This window comes from Eulemur rufifrons, chromosome 16, assembly GCF_041146395.1.
Source record: "Eulemur rufifrons isolate Redbay chromosome 16, OSU_ERuf_1, whole genome shotgun sequence".
Taxonomy (NCBI): domain Eukaryota; kingdom Metazoa; phylum Chordata; class Mammalia; order Primates; family Lemuridae; genus Eulemur; species Eulemur rufifrons.
This window is the reverse complement of record NC_090998.1, coordinates 38834323-38849465: the sequence shown is the minus strand read 5'-3', so window position 1 is coordinate 38849465 and position 15143 is coordinate 38834323. Positions and strand designations below refer to the sequence as shown.

At 48.1% G+C, this 15143-nt stretch overlaps 1 protein-coding gene across 1 annotated transcript in view; it reads left to right on the top strand.

The window, feature by feature from the left end:
• Positions 1 to 628: 628 nt before the first annotated feature.
• NCKAP5L (NCK associated protein 5 like) overlaps positions 629 to 15143 on the top strand; it is a 34351-nt gene continuing 19836 nt past the window's right edge. Inside the window, exon 1 of the mRNA XM_069489740.1 lies at positions 629 to 735. The gene's annotated coding sequence lies outside the window, so the exon portion shown is untranslated. The remainder of the gene's footprint in view (positions 736 to 15143) is intronic.

Genomic DNA, 15143 nt, shown 5'->3' with positions numbered 1-15143 from the left:
CTACTGAGAAAGCAAGTGGCAGAGAACAAGGCTGTATCCTTTTTCTGCCCAGCATTCCCAAACTCGTGGGAAAGCTACCAGCACTGCTTTCCGACGAGCGGAGTCTGTTCCTACCGTCGTTTTCCAGATTGTTGGGAGGATCCGATCCTGGAGGAGGAAGAGGGAGGCACTCAAGCCTTTCCCATGGATTTACACCCAACACGTATGCAGGAAGGCAAATTACAAACACCGACGCTCACAACCACATATACACGTGCACGCCCAGCTTCACAGAAGCAAATGCGCATGCCCGTGGGCCCGCGCGCACCTACTTAGTTTTCACTGCCCTAGGCGCCCCCATTCCACCCCCGCTTGGCCCAGCCCGGCGTCCCGACCCGGGCTCTGGGGAGGTTTACCAGGCCCGGCCCGGCTGGAGGAAAGCGTTTCTCTGTAGGGGGGAGGGGAGGTCCTTCCCCCCCGGGCGGAAGCGCCGCGTGCCGGCCAGGCAGACTTAGCTCTCATCCTGGGAACATCTGGAGCGGGCTAGGAGGGGCGCGCATGCAGGGTGGACGTGGATTGGCTGCGCGGGAGGAAGGAGGCGGGGTCTAGCCAAGGGGCGGGGCTCACTGGCCCCTTTAAAGCCTTGACATCAAGAGGCGGCTCCGGCACCCCCCTTTTTCTGCCCCCCGCCCTCGAGCCTCGGCCATGGACCCGGCGGATTCGGCCTGCCCTGGCCCAGCTCAACACCTGATTTCGGTGAGTTCTGGGTCTACTTGGGATTTAAAGGGCGGCGTGGGGGTGGGGAGGAATCCGTAAGCTCTGGGCCAGGGGGTGGGGGGTGTGGAGGGTAAGCCTCTCGTGGCAGCACTGGGTCGGAGAGGGCGTCACGGCTTCCGGACCAGACCTCGCTGCCTGCCCCTCCCTCTGGTCGCACTCTCCCGGGGGGGTCCGGCTGCGCCTCTGTCCACCCCCACCCCACCCCCTCCCGCCCCCCGCGCCATCCTTGCGCACACTCCGTGGCCCCGGAAGGGAAACTTTCGAGAGTGGGGGATGTTCCGGGGGCCGGTCACCCTCCTTCTTTGAAAGCACTGACCTTGCCCCACCTGTGCACCCCACCCCGCCCGCATCCCACGGTCCGGGTGCAGCTTAGCGGTGCCAGGTTGTTGAGCGGGGCGGAGGTTGTGGGGGGGGGGCTCTCCCCAAAGCGCAGGCGCGGAGACGAGCCTGGGTCTCCTCTTCGCACTCCGTACAGTCCCCGTGGCCTGGGGCGGTAGGGCGTGGGGGAGGCGGGGAGAGGCGGAAAGACCGGGTCTCCGAGAACAACCCTTTGAGGCTTTGAGGGGCTGCGGGAAAGGAGGAGGGCGCCCGGCGGGCTGCACGCTAAAGAGAAGCTGATGGTGGGAGAAGGGTTGGGCAGGGAGTAGGGACTGGGCAGCGCCTGCAGAAAAGGATCTCTGGGTCCTGGCTGCGGTGCCAAAAGAATGCAGAGAATTTATCTGTGCCTGACTAAGAAAGCGGCTGTCCGGACCCCAGCTCCCCTCTCCTTATCCTTGGCCCAAGGCCCCGCGGTCTCTCCAGCCCTGGCACTGCCCCAAGGGCATAGAGGCCCTCACCTCCCGCAGGGCTGGTTTTCCAGGCTTCCAAGGGCTGGATCAGCCGAGCCCACCCAGCCTGTCCAGCTGCTACTTCTTAAAGGCCTGCGGGGGTCTTAGACTGAGGGGCTCCCTGGCCGTAGAGGCAGTCCCTCCTCACCACTTCTCCCCCTCCTGCCTAAGTACATTTGTCAGCCAGAGGAAGTGGTTGGAGGCAGAGGCCTGAGACAGGGGTGGTCCTGGGGGGCAGCAGAGAGGTCAATGTCTAACCATTTTGTGGTCAGTACTTTTGGGGAAGATGAACCTAGCCCAATTGCCTTGTTGTAGACCCTCTCTTGCAGACATTATGTCAGCTAGCTTTCTGAAACCCCTTGTCTGGCAGGAAGGGAGATGTACAAAATTCACTTCGTAAATTGGTCCTCCACCTTCTTAGAATAACCTGGGCTTAGTGGGTTTCCCACCTCGGGGAAACCATGCATATTCTTGTCTGCAGAGATATTCCCACATAGTTCAAGTTTGTTTTCAAAGTCTGTGGTCTTTGCATGCAGTGGCTTCAGCTCGCCAGCATATTACTACAGCTCCAGCCTTCAGGGAAAGTGAGAACCTGGAGAGGCAGACTCCCTGGGCTGCAGGGAAGAAGGCTCTTCATGATAGGCAGGCAAAAACCTATGTGTATGGGGACCAAGCTGCTATGGACCTGGCTATTCCTAGCTTGACGTGTGACCTTGGCCAAGTTTGCCTCTCTGGTTTCAGTGTCCCCCATCATGAAAACTCAGCAATTGGACTAGAAAGCTCTAACATTCTCTTCTACTTTGTGACATTGAATGGTTCCACTGATGCGTGAATCTAGAGGGAAGAAAGGTCCTCTGGCAGGATGGCTCAATTTAGAGAGCTAGAGTGTTGGGTGATGTGGTTCTACATCATGGTTACTTGGGATTAGAGCTTTGGGTGGAGAAAGCAGATTCCCTTATTCTGCCTCAGTAGTCACTGTCCTTCACACCCCTGGTGCCTTGGGATATGAACTCCTGCTGGCTTGGGTTTGGCCCACCCATCAAGGCCTCTGGTGAGACATCCCAGCCCAGCCAGTCTTTGAGTAGGTCCTTTGGGGAGGAGCTGAGAGAGGAGGAGGCAGCCAAGGGCCAAGGGGTAAGGAGATTCCCAGGAGACAGTTTACATCTCAGCTGTTGGGACTTGTTTTAGGATCTGAGCCAGGGAGCACAGCACACTCACCCACCCTCTTATGGGAAGAAGGCAAGGAGGGCCCCAGTGCTGTTGCCCATCCCACCTCTTGGCCCTACCCACCTCACCTCTGCCCTCACACCCTCAGCTCCCAAGCAAGGGGCTGAGGAATCTTCCCTGCTGCCCTCACCCAGCCCAGCCAGGTTCCTAGGCCCGGCGACAGCAGCAGCAGCAGCAGCAAAGGAAAAACTGCCCGCACCCCACCTTCCCCAGCCCCCCTTCCTCCTGAGGGTAGAGCTTTCTCAGGAGTCTGGCTCTCCAGGTTGGGACTTGCTCTCTAGCCCAAGAGCCAAAGGCCTTCACGTTCTTGTTTGTTTTCATCCTTGGTCTCCCAGGTGAAGGGGAATGTGGAAGGAGAGGTGGTGGGTAAAGAGGCCTTGGGTTTGGTTGGATATGGGGCACATTCTCCCACATTGCTTTTTTTTTCTCCTCTGCTGGCTCTCCTGGGCCTGGGGAGCCCTCTGCCCTGGACCCTGCTGCCTATGAGGGTGAAGCTGCAGCAGGAAGTATTTAGGTTATACCCAAGGAAACCTTTCTCACTGCTGTGAGCCCTTGGAATGGATAATGGAAGCTCCCAGGGATGTCAGTTTCCCAGAAAGTGGTTAATGGTGGAGTCCCTGTCAGAGTGAAGGATGCAGCTGTTACTAGGCAGAGGCTGCTGTTCCCTCTTGGGGTGTGGCTCTGAGGCTGGCCAGCCAGAGGCCCCGATAGAAGCAGGAGGAGAAAGGACCCTTGCCTGACAGCTGAAGTGGGGTCCCTGGCCCCCTCAGTACTGGGTCACCAGAGCTGCATCTCACAACAAATGCTCTTTCTTGCCCCCGCTTCCCTCAGCCCCTCCCCCAGTTCACCACCACTGCCACCATCTCCTCTGACAACCCTCACCCGGACCTGGCAGGCTCCTCCAACCCTAGTCTGGCTGCATTAATGGACTGATTGGATTTTCTATACTTGGAGTTTGGGATTTCTGATTGAAGATGCAAATTTATGTAAATCAATCTGGGATCTGCCACCACATCAAAACAACACAGAGCTAGGCTGGAAGGGAATCCTGGAGACAGTCTAGTCCAACGCCCCCGTGTTAAAAATGGGGAAACTGAAGTCCAGAGGGGGAAGTGATTCATACAGTGGTGAGTGTCAGAGGCAGGACTCCTGACTCGGGTCTGGAGTTTTACATGGTACCATTCTGCCTTAATTTTTTATGCATGAGGGAGCCTGGCTGAATTTAAAAGCAGAGAGGGCCAGTTCTTGAACCTGAGATTGCAGAGAGCTGGGCCCTGGAGGGATAAAGTGTTATCCCAGGGCCCCCCAGGGGCTCTGATCAGCTTTCTAACATGCTGAAGAAAAACAACTTCAAATCCTTTAGAACAAGACCCGTAATTGTTTCCCCCAGACACTATGTAGAGCATTGGAGGACAGGTCATTGGTTGCTACCTGGGTTGGCCCTAATGGTTTCCCTGGAGCTAAGATTTTGTCTGTTTCAGCATCTGTTATGGTAGCAGGCATGTGGTAGGCTGTGCATGGATGTGCATATATGAGGCATTCATCTTTACCCTTCCCCTCCATGGCCACAGTGGGGCCACGGTTGGTCTCCTGTGGCACTTTGCCCACCCTCCCTTACCCTCTTGGAGGGCATAGGCCAGTTGTGGCTCCTCTGCAGGTTTCTACAGCACCAGACAGGCCTTGCTCTCATTATGTTAGGATCAGTGCCAAGGATGGAAAGGGGCTACAGAGATGGGCTTGGGTCCCCAAGGAGCAGTCTCCCCACTTCTTGACTTGTTCTTGATCTGATCCCCCACATGGCTGCAAGGTGCCCCCCACTCCCACTTCGTGGATTGCTCCTGCGGCATGAGACTGTCCAGAGGGCCGAGCCCTCACTTACCCTGTGATAGAGATGGCAGAGATGCTTCAGGCAGCTGTCGGCCTGCCCTGCGATACTCTGGGAGGGTGGTGCGTGGGCTCAAGAACAGAGGCCCTGACTCCCAGCCAGGGCTATTCACCAGGCCCTGCTGTAGCCTGGGAGGGAGCTGGGGACACATATATGGAATCTTTCTTCACGTTCTCCCCAAGCCCAGGTCTGGATGACTCTGGAATGAGTGCCCCTCTCTTCAGCATCTTCCCGAAACACAGCAGGTGTGGAGAGGCACCTTCAGTTCCCCACTGCCTAGCGGCCCTCAGCACCTATATCCTGATCTCCGTGTGAGGGGAAGTTCTTCTCCCTGGGCCTCAGTTTCCCAGCCAGTGTTCGTGGATTAGTAATACATCATCATTGGGGTGTGGCACCTGCTCGATAATTACCGTTTTCCCAGCTCTGGGACTTACGCACATGAAAGAGGCCTGAGGAGGCCAGGCTGTTATTAAGGTGAATTATCGTTGCTGTTATTACTGATTTCTAAAAAGCCAGCAGCTGCTGAGAAGAACCCAATCAGGCGCAGCACCCTGAAATTTATGCTGGTCCTTTAGCTCTGGTAGTTCTCCAATACTCACTAAGCTTTTTAAAAAAATGTCTAAATATATTAAAAGAAGTAAAGACCCCATTCTGCTGCTCTTGCTGTTGCCTGCAGGGTTTGAATGGTAGGTGCTGCTGGGGGTACCTGCTTGCAGTTCTCACTAATGTAGTTCAGCCCCTGCCCCTAGACACTTTGGGTAGGGGAATGAGGAAGGTTTTCCTAGGCAGGGCTGTGAGGGGCCCTGGAACTCCTGGAGTGTGGCCTTAGGGCTCTCAGCAGTTGCAGTTCCCAGGGGCTGATTCACCTCACCCCCAGCTGGCTTGATGTGGGGCCTGTAATTGGCCCTCTGTGCAAGGATCTGTTGAGACACCCCCAGAACCTGCCCACAGCAGCCCCAGGCACCTCTAGAAGTCCTTTACCCCACCTTACTCCCACCTCCTCCGAACTCTCCCCTTGCCCAACCTCTCGGCTCTGCCTCTGTTCTTGACTAGATTTTGCCTGCCTTCCTAGGGATCTAGAACAAACCCGCTGTTACCCAGATGGAAATGGTCCTAACCAACTTCTGAATAGTGGTGCTACCATGCCCAATCACTAAGAAGGCCTCTCTCCTAGCCCAGGGTGAAATTTCTGGTGAAGAAAGGAAGTGAAGGCATTGGTATCCCTTGATTAGAGTCCCCACATTCCTCTGGCCAGACTGCCTAACCTGCTCCCTTGTCTCAACGGTGTGGTCCCTACCTCCTAATACAGGAAGAAGGTGGATGGCCACAACTGGGAGGAGCTTTCGAAATCACCTGTTTGAGTGGTTCGATTCCTTCTAACATTTTTTGAAGTTTTATTTTTTCACTAGATGTTTTCACGTGGTTTAAAAATCAAGATGACATGAAAAGGCATACATGGAGAAACCTCACTCCCACCTCCGTCCCCTTCTTCCCCCATAGATAATCATTTATTAGTTTCATACAGATCCCTCAAGAGTTTCTTTACACAAAACCAAACAAATACAAATACATATTCTTTTTTTTTTTCTTACCCAAAAGGTAGTGTGTAGCATATACTATCTTTGTCACCCTAGCTATTGGCAATATCTGGTGTACATGGATTCCTCCTGCCACCTCTGTTACAGCTCCTGTCTGGTTGTCTTAGTCTGTTTGGACTATGACAAAATACCATAAACCGAGCAGCTTATAAACAACAGAAATTTATTTCTCACAGTTCTAGAGGTTGGGAAGTCCAAGATTAAAGTGCCAGCATATTGGGTGTCTGGAGAGGGCCCACTTTCTGGTTCATTGACGGAGCCTTCTTGCTGTGTCCTCACATGGTCGGAGGGGTGAGGGGTCTCTGCTGGGCCTCTTTTGTAAGGGCACTAATCCGATTCGTGAGGGTCCACCCCCATGACCTATTTACCTCCCAAAGGCCCCACCTCCTAATACCATCACCTTGGGGGTTAGAATTCCAATGTATGTATTTTGGAAGGACACAAACATTCAGACAATAACACTGGCCTTTACTAGCCATCCAAGGGTTCCCCCAGTTAATCCCAAACCATGAGCAGGGTTTGTTTACTTTTGTATACTGAACTTCATTCAGATGCCAGGATTTAGGCCCAAACGAGCCTCTGAGGAGTTCTCAAGCTATGGCCAGCCTGTCCATTCCTCCAGCAGATTATTTCGAGTTTACCATGTGCCAGGTGCTGTGCTAGTCTCTAGGGATACAGTGGTGATCAAAAAGGTCCACATTAATTGAGTAAACAGTTACAGAATTATAGCTGTGATAAGGATTGCGCAGGAAGAACATGTGCTATAAGAGCTAGTGCTCAGAGGACCTGCCCCACCTTATGTGTGCACACGTGTTGCGGGGAGGCCCGTGCTGAGGTGCACGGCGTGGCACACATGCAGGGAGCAGGAGTCAGGCCAGGACTGCGGGTATGGTGCCACGTGACCTGGAATGCTGGCTTTCCCATCTTGGCTTTGGTGACTTCTTTTCTCCCCACCCCCACCCCTAGTCTGGGGGATGTCCTGGGCCCCTTGAATTTTATTGTGTCCAAGATGAGAGACCCCTTTCTCTGCCAGATGGTGCTGATAGCACCTCCTTCCACACCCCCACGATATTGCCTTCTATCTCCCAGCTCTGGGCCTGCAGGGTCCTAAAGCTGGAGCCTTTCTTTCCACTGTAGGCTGAGGGGAAGTTGGGGGGTGTTTGCTTCTCACTTCCTCTGTAGACAGCACCTCACTTCCTGTCCCCTGGGTTAGAAGAAGGCTAAAACTCTTGGCTTTGCTGTCCCTTCCTCTCTCCTCCCCCACTGCTTTCCTGGGAAGACTGCAGGCCTTGTTGGAGAAAGGCAACATCAAAGCCAGCAGTTTATCCCTCAAGGCCCTGCTGAGGGAGCTCCTTCCCCAACCCCCACCCTGCACGAGGGGACCTGTCTCCTCAGCTGCAGTCCTTTTCTAGACGTGATATCATCCTTCTCTTCTATGCCCTGCAGGGAGAGAGGAGTCAGAGGGCTCACCCTCATTTTACAGGTAAGAAAACTGAGGCTCAGAGGGTTTCTAGACTTCACCTAGGGTCACGCAGTTTGGCCAGAAGCCAGAAAGCCTGACTCCCATTTGTGGGCACAAATAAGACTAGAGCCCAGTGGGGGCTTGTAGGTGAACCAGAGATGCTTTCTCCTCCCAGAGCAGAGCTGGAAGCTTAGGGGGTCACCCCTGAGTCCACTTGGTCAGCATGGGGGCTGCCTGGGTGCAGAAGGTATCTGGCTGGCCAGAGCCTGTTCCTTTTGTGGAAAGAAGCCAGGATATGAAGTTTGGGAGAGTAGCACTGGGGTCTGAGAGGGTATCTGCCCCACTCTCCTGGGCCTGCAGGTGCAGCCTTCCAGGCCCTTTTTGTCTCAGACCTGAGAGCAGGCAGCTGATGTTCCAGTGGTCTTCTCTGATATCCCCTCCACCATCGCCTCCGGGAGCCTCTGTGCCTCGGTTCCTCCTACGGGACCCAGCATATGTCTCTGGTTACGCCCAGGTTGTTGAAAAGATGCTGACTCCCTTATTCAGCCAGGGGATAGGAGAGGAGTTAGTTACTGGCATGGGCCAGGGGAGCAGGAAGTACTCACCTTCAAATGCCCTTAGATCTAGCTGCAGTGAGTCATTCTGTTTCCATACGCACCCAGAGGCTTCTGCCTCCTTACTTCTGTTTATGTCCTTCCTTCTGCCTGGAATGACCCCCCTTCCCTTTGTGTTGTATCTAAACTCTACTTGTCTTTAAGAGCTCAGTTTACTCGATGCCTCAAATTCTGAAAAAACTGTTCCAGTTCCAGCTTAATATTTCTCTCCTGATTTTTAAAGTTTTCCAAAAGACTTCTTTATAGAACTACCTTTGCAGTACAGCTATTTACCTGCATGCCTTTTTTTAAATTGACAAATAAAAATTGCATATCTTTATGGTATAAAACATGTTTTGATATATGCATATGTTGTGGAATGGCTAAATCAAGCTAATTAACATATTCATTGCCTCACATATTTATCTTTTTTTGTAGTAAAAATACTTAAAATCTATTCTTTTAGCAATTTTCAAGCATACAACTTTGTTAACTGCAGTCACCATGATATGCAATAGATCTCTCGAATTTATTCCTCCTATCTAGCTGGAATTTTGTATTCTTTGACTAACATCCCTCACCCCACCCCTAGCCCATGGTAACCACCATTCTACTCTCGGCTTCTATGAGTTTGACCTTTTTTAGATTCCACATGTGAGATCATGTAGTCTGTGCCCGACTTATTTCACTTAACATAATATCCTCCAGGTTCATCCATGTTGTCCCAAATGATAGAATTTTCTTCCTCTTAAGGGGAAATAGTGTTCCATTATGCATAAATAGCACGTTTTCTTTATCCACTCATCTGTGAACGGACGCTTAGGTTGATTCGGTATCTTGGCTATTGTGACTAATGCTGTAATGAACATGGGAGTGCAGACCTCTTTAACATACTGATTTCATTTCCTTTGGCTATATACCCAGTATCAAGATTGCTAGGTCATATGGTAGTTCTATTTTTAATTTTTTGTGAAACCTCTATACTATTTTCCATAATGGCTATAAATTTACATTCTCACCAATAGTGTACAAAGGTTCCCTTTTCTCCACATCCTTGCCAGCGCTTAGCATCTTTTGTCTCTTTCGATAAGAGCCATTCTGACAGGTGTGAGGTGATACCCAATTGTGGTTTAAGTTTGCATTTCCCTGATAATTAGTGATACTGAGCATTTTTTAATGTACCTATTGGCCATTTGTATGTCTTCTTTTAAGAAATGTCTATTCGGGTTCTTTGTCCTTTTTTTTTTTTTTTTTTTTTGAGACAGTCTTGCTCTGTTGCCCAGGCTAGAGTGCAGTGGCGTCAGCCTAGCTCATTTCAACTTCAAACTCCTGAGCTCTAGTGACCTAAGCCTCCTGAGTACCTAGGACTACTGGTGCACGCCACCCCATCCAGTTAACTTTTTCTGTTTTTAGTAGAGACAGTCTCGCTCTTGCTCAGACTGGTCTGGAACTCCTGAGCTCAAGCGATCCTCCCGATCCTCCCGTCTCGGCCTCCCGGAGTGCTAGGATTACAGGTGTGAGCCACCACGCCCGGCCTCTTTGTCCATTTTTAAAAATCAGGTTGTTTTCTTGCTATTGAGTTGAGTTCCTTATATATTTTAAATATTAACCCCTATCAGATGTATGGTTTGCAAATATTTTCTCCCATTCTGTAGGTTCTCTTTACTCTGTTGATTGTTCCCTCAGCTGTGCAGAAGCTTTTTAGTTTGATGTAATCCCATTTGTCTATTTTTGGTTTTGTTGCCTGTGCTTTTAGGGTCATATCCAAAAAGAATCGTTGCCCAGACCAATGTCATGGAGCTTTTTCTGTATATTTTATTCTAATATTTTTACAGGTCAAGTTTAAGTTTTTAATCCATTTTGAGTTGATTTTTGTAGTTGGTATGAGCTGAGGATCTAATCTCATGCTTCTACATGTGAATATCCAGTTTTCCTAACACTTGATTATTGAAGAGACTGTCCTTTCTCTATTGTGTGTTCTTGGCATCTTTGCCTAAGATCAATTAGCTGTAAATGTGTGGATTTATTTCTGGGCTCTCTATTCTGCTCCATTGGTCTAATGTCTTTTTTATGCCAGTATTTTGAATACTATAGCTTTGTAGTAGATTTTTCAAATCAGGTAGTGTGATATTTCTAGGTTTGTTCTTTTTGCTCAAGATTGCTTTGGCTATTCAGAATCTTTTATAGTTCCACATGAATTTTAGGATTTTTTTCCTAAATCTGTGAAAAATGTCATCAGTATTTTGATATGGATTGCATTGAATCTGTAGATTGCTTTGGTTAGTATGAACATGTTAACAATATTCTTCCAATCCATGAACATAGAATATCTTTCCATTTGTTTGTGTCTTCTTCAATTTCTTTCATCACTCTTTTATAGTTTTCAGTATAGAGATCCTTCACCTCCTTGGTTAAATTTATTCCTGAGTAGTTTATTATTTTGTAGCTATTGTAAATGGGATTGTTTTCTTAATTTCGTTTTTGGATAGTTCATTGTTACAGTATAGAAACGCTACCAATTTTTGTACTTACATGTCTTATGTCCCCTCCTAGACTAAAAGCTCCAAGAAACCCAAGAACATCTCACCTATCTCTGAATTGCCCTCCCCCCATACCCAGAATTGTATCTCATACTGAGTTATATGTCCAGAAATGTCTGTGGAGTGAATAGGTTAGTCCTCTTTGCCATAGAGAATCACTGAGGCCTGGGAGTCAGTTGAGAGCTTCAAAAAGGTCATATCAGTGTCAGGGACAAATCTGAAAATGCCCCTTCCTCACCTCTCAGTATTATTTATCATATGGGCCCTTTGAGCCAGTTGGGTAGGGGATAGTTAGGGGGTCTTTAGGGGAACCTGATGAGCCCATTGTATATTCTTACCTGTTTCTCCTTTCTGATCTTTTCTGGCTGGAATGAAAGGAGATCACCAATCCCTGCTGGGGGTGGAGAGTGTCTCAGGCCTAGTTGGCAGGAGTGGTCCACTGCTCTGGCAGAAGGTGTGGGGAGTATGAAATACAGGCAGGGCCCTCCTCATGGATCTCCCCTTCTAACAGAGCATATAGAAGGTCCCCTCCTCCTCACAGAGGACTATTTGAGAACAGGATGCATTACATTTTGAAATACTGATCCTACAGGAGGCACTTTAAGAAGATAGATTAATGCTGGCTTCATCAGTCTGGGAAAGCTTTTCTGAAGAATTGCTCTAGGGCCAGAAAAAGGCAGGACTTCTAGGGTAGTGTTGAGAGATTTGGTCTGTCCCCAAAGCAGTAGGAGGTCATGGGGAGATCTGAAGTGGTAAGAACAGAATCAAATTACAGTTTTAGAAGATTGCTCTAGTAGAGATCCTTGGAAAAGTGGTTGTAGCAGGGAAAATAGAAGATAAGCCAGGAACATCTTATGGTGCCAGAAAGTAAGGAAGTGCTTAAAACAAAAAAATGAAGGCCATAGGAGCAACCTGAAAGAATTCTCAACGGCCAAAGCTGCAATTTGAGCAATGAAATGTGATTACAATATTGGGTTATAACCCAAAGAATAAAATAAATATCCACTTAATCCATAGTAATATGAATATATAATTAAATAAATGGGAATGAAGGGACACTTCTTCTTGCAAATAACTTCCAGTTAATAAATGTAGAGGGAAAGAGGGAAATCGGAACTTATAATTAGAACACCATAGTGACTGCTGCAAGCAAGATCCAGTGATGATGGCTAAAATTTTAAGGAGAAACAGGATATTTGTGTAGTATCAAAGTATTACTCCCCCAAATATTTATTAATTACTAAAGGAAAAATAGTAACTTTATGGTGGAGAAACTTACTAATAGATACCTAACCAAGTGATCAAAGTTAAAGCATCACCAGTTATAAGATTTCTTTCTTTCTTTTTTTTTTTTTTTTAAGACAGGGTCTCACTCTGTCATCCCAGGTTGGAATGCCATGGTGATCATAACTCACTGCAACTTTGAACTCCTGGGTTCAAGTGATCCTCCCTCCTCATCCTCTCAAGTAATTGGGCTTACGTGCCTGGCTTATTTTTTCTATTTTTTTTTGTAGCATCAGAGTCTTGCTGTGTTGCTCAGGCTAGTCTCAAGCTCTTCACCTCAAGCAGTCCTCCCACCTCAGCCTCCCAAAGTGCTGGGATTACAGGTGTCAGCCTGTCAGACTTACTGGCATCATGTATATATATACCTGGATGTAATGCACTGAGAAAGGCACATCACCTCTGTGGTATTCATCCCCAAAATTATAATAACCTCAGTCTAATCAGTGAGAACATCAAACAAACCCAAATTGGGGGACATTCTCCAAAATGCTGATCAATTTCCTTCAAAAGGGCCAAGGTTGTGAAAGACAAGGAAAGATTGAGGGACTGCCATGAATTGCAGGATACTAAGGAGACCTGGTGACTAAGTACAACGTGGGATCCTGGAATAGAATATTGGTAGAAAAGCTGGTAAGATCCAAATAGTCTGTGGTATCATTTTCTAAAAATTGCTCTGCTAAAGAAAGATGTAGAACAGTGAGAAGAATGTGCTACTATGTCTTTTTTTTCCCCTAAGTATTGTATATACATAAAGTAACACATATGCACACAGAAGTAGAGGTGGGGGGAGTGGGGAAGTGTAGAGGCAAAGGAAAAGTCCAGGAGGAAATGGTCACCCTCAAGAAAGTGAAAAGCCCACCCAGAGAATGGGAGAAAATATTTGCAAATCATATGTATAACAGGGACTTGTATCCAGAATAGGTAAAGGATTCTCACAACTGGATAACAAAAGACAAATAACCCAAATAGAAAATGGGCAAAGAATTTGCATAGACATTTCTCCAAGGATGATACACAAATGGCCAATAAGCACATGAAAAGATACTCAACATCATTGGTCATCAGAGAAATACAAATCCGAACCACAATGAAATACCACTTCACACTTACTAGGGTGACTGGAGTCAGAAAGTCCGATAATAAGCATGATGCAGAAGACTCAGAGAAATTGGAACCCTCATACATGCCGGTGGGATCGTAAAGTGATGCAGCTGCTCTGGAAAACAATCTGGCAGTTCCTCAAACAATTAAACCTATCATTATATAACCCGGCGATTCCACTACTAAGTATATACTCAAAAGAAAAGAAAACATAACATGTATACAAAAACTTGTACAGTTGGCCCTCTGTGTCCACAGGTTCTACATTGCAGATTCGACCAATCTCGAATCAAAAATATTCAGGAGGGTGGGGAACAATAACGATATGACAGTCAAAAGTAATACAAATTATAAAATAATACAGTATAACAACTATTTGTATAGCATTTACATTATATCAGGTATTGTAAGTAACCTAGAGATGATTTAAAGTATACCAGGAGGTGTGTGTAGGTTATATGCAAATACTGCACTATTTTACATAAGAAACTTGAGCGTTCACAGATTTTGGTATCTTCAGGGGTCCTAGATCGAATCCCCTGGAGATACTGAGGGACAACTGTACATATATGCGCATAGCAACATTATTCACAGTAGCTAAAGAGTGGGAACAAGCCAAATATCCATCAACAGAATGGATGGATAAATAAATTATGGTATGTCCATACAGTAGAACTTATTAAGCCATAAAAAGGGATGAAATACTGATAGATGCCACAACATGGGTGAACCTCGAAACCATTATACAAAGTCAAAGAAGCCAGTCACAAGAAAACACGTGTTATATGATTCCATTCACATGAAATGTCCAAAACAGGGAAATCTCTAGAGACAGAAAATAGACAAGTGGCTGGGGGTGGGGGCAGCAGTGTTAAGGAACAGGCAATAAGGGGTAATAAAAATGTTCTAAAATTGACTGTGGTGATAATTGTACATATTTCTGAATATACAAAAAACCACTGAATTATACACTTTAAATGGGTGAATTCTATAGATGTGAACTATATTTCAAAGCTTAAAAAAAAAAGTCTGGGAGGCTGAGGCAGGAAGACTGCTTGAGCTCAAGAGTCAAGACCAGCCTGAGCAAGGAGCGAGACATCATCTCTACAACAAATGGAAAAATTAGCCAGGTGTCATAGTGTGCGTCTATAGTCCCAGCTACTGGGGAGGCTGAGCCAAGAGGACCGCTTGAGCCCAGGAGTCTGAGGTTGCAGTGAGCTATGATGACGCCACTGCACTCTAGCCAGGGTGACAGAGTAAGACTGTCTCCAAAAAAATAAAAAAAAAACCCAGGAGGAAGTGGTCACCAGAGGCACTTACTTATACCTGAGAAGGGAATCAGGACTGGTATTGTTTCGATTGAGCCTTGTAGTTACTGTTGAAATTGGACCAGGTTGAGGAAGGAATGAGAAGGTGGCTTCCCCACTCCCACCCCCCCCCCACCCAGCCCCGGCCCCCCCGAGAAGTTTGGCTTTGAAAGGCAGAAGAGGGCAGTATCTGGAGAAATGTCCAGAGAAAGTTGTTTTTAAGATGAAAGACACCTGGGAAACTTTGAAGGGTAGATGGGAAAGATCTCTTTAGGAGGTAGACACTGAAGGCATAGATGGGGGAGGTCTGGGGCAGGAGGACTGGCCTTGGCTGCTGTAATAGGAGGTGAGCGGGTAGGGAGGAGTCCCAGGGGGCTGGGAGGATGGTGGCAGGTGTTTGAGAGGGTTTCCCTTTACTGGCTTTAATCCCCCTGGGGAACAGCAGGGGAGGTGGTAGGCCAGAATTTGAGGACAGTGGAGAGGTGTGTGAAGTAGTCATGGGCAGAGAACAAGAAAGCAACTCCAGCAGTAAGCCTGGTAGGCTCGCCAGGCAGGACTGACCA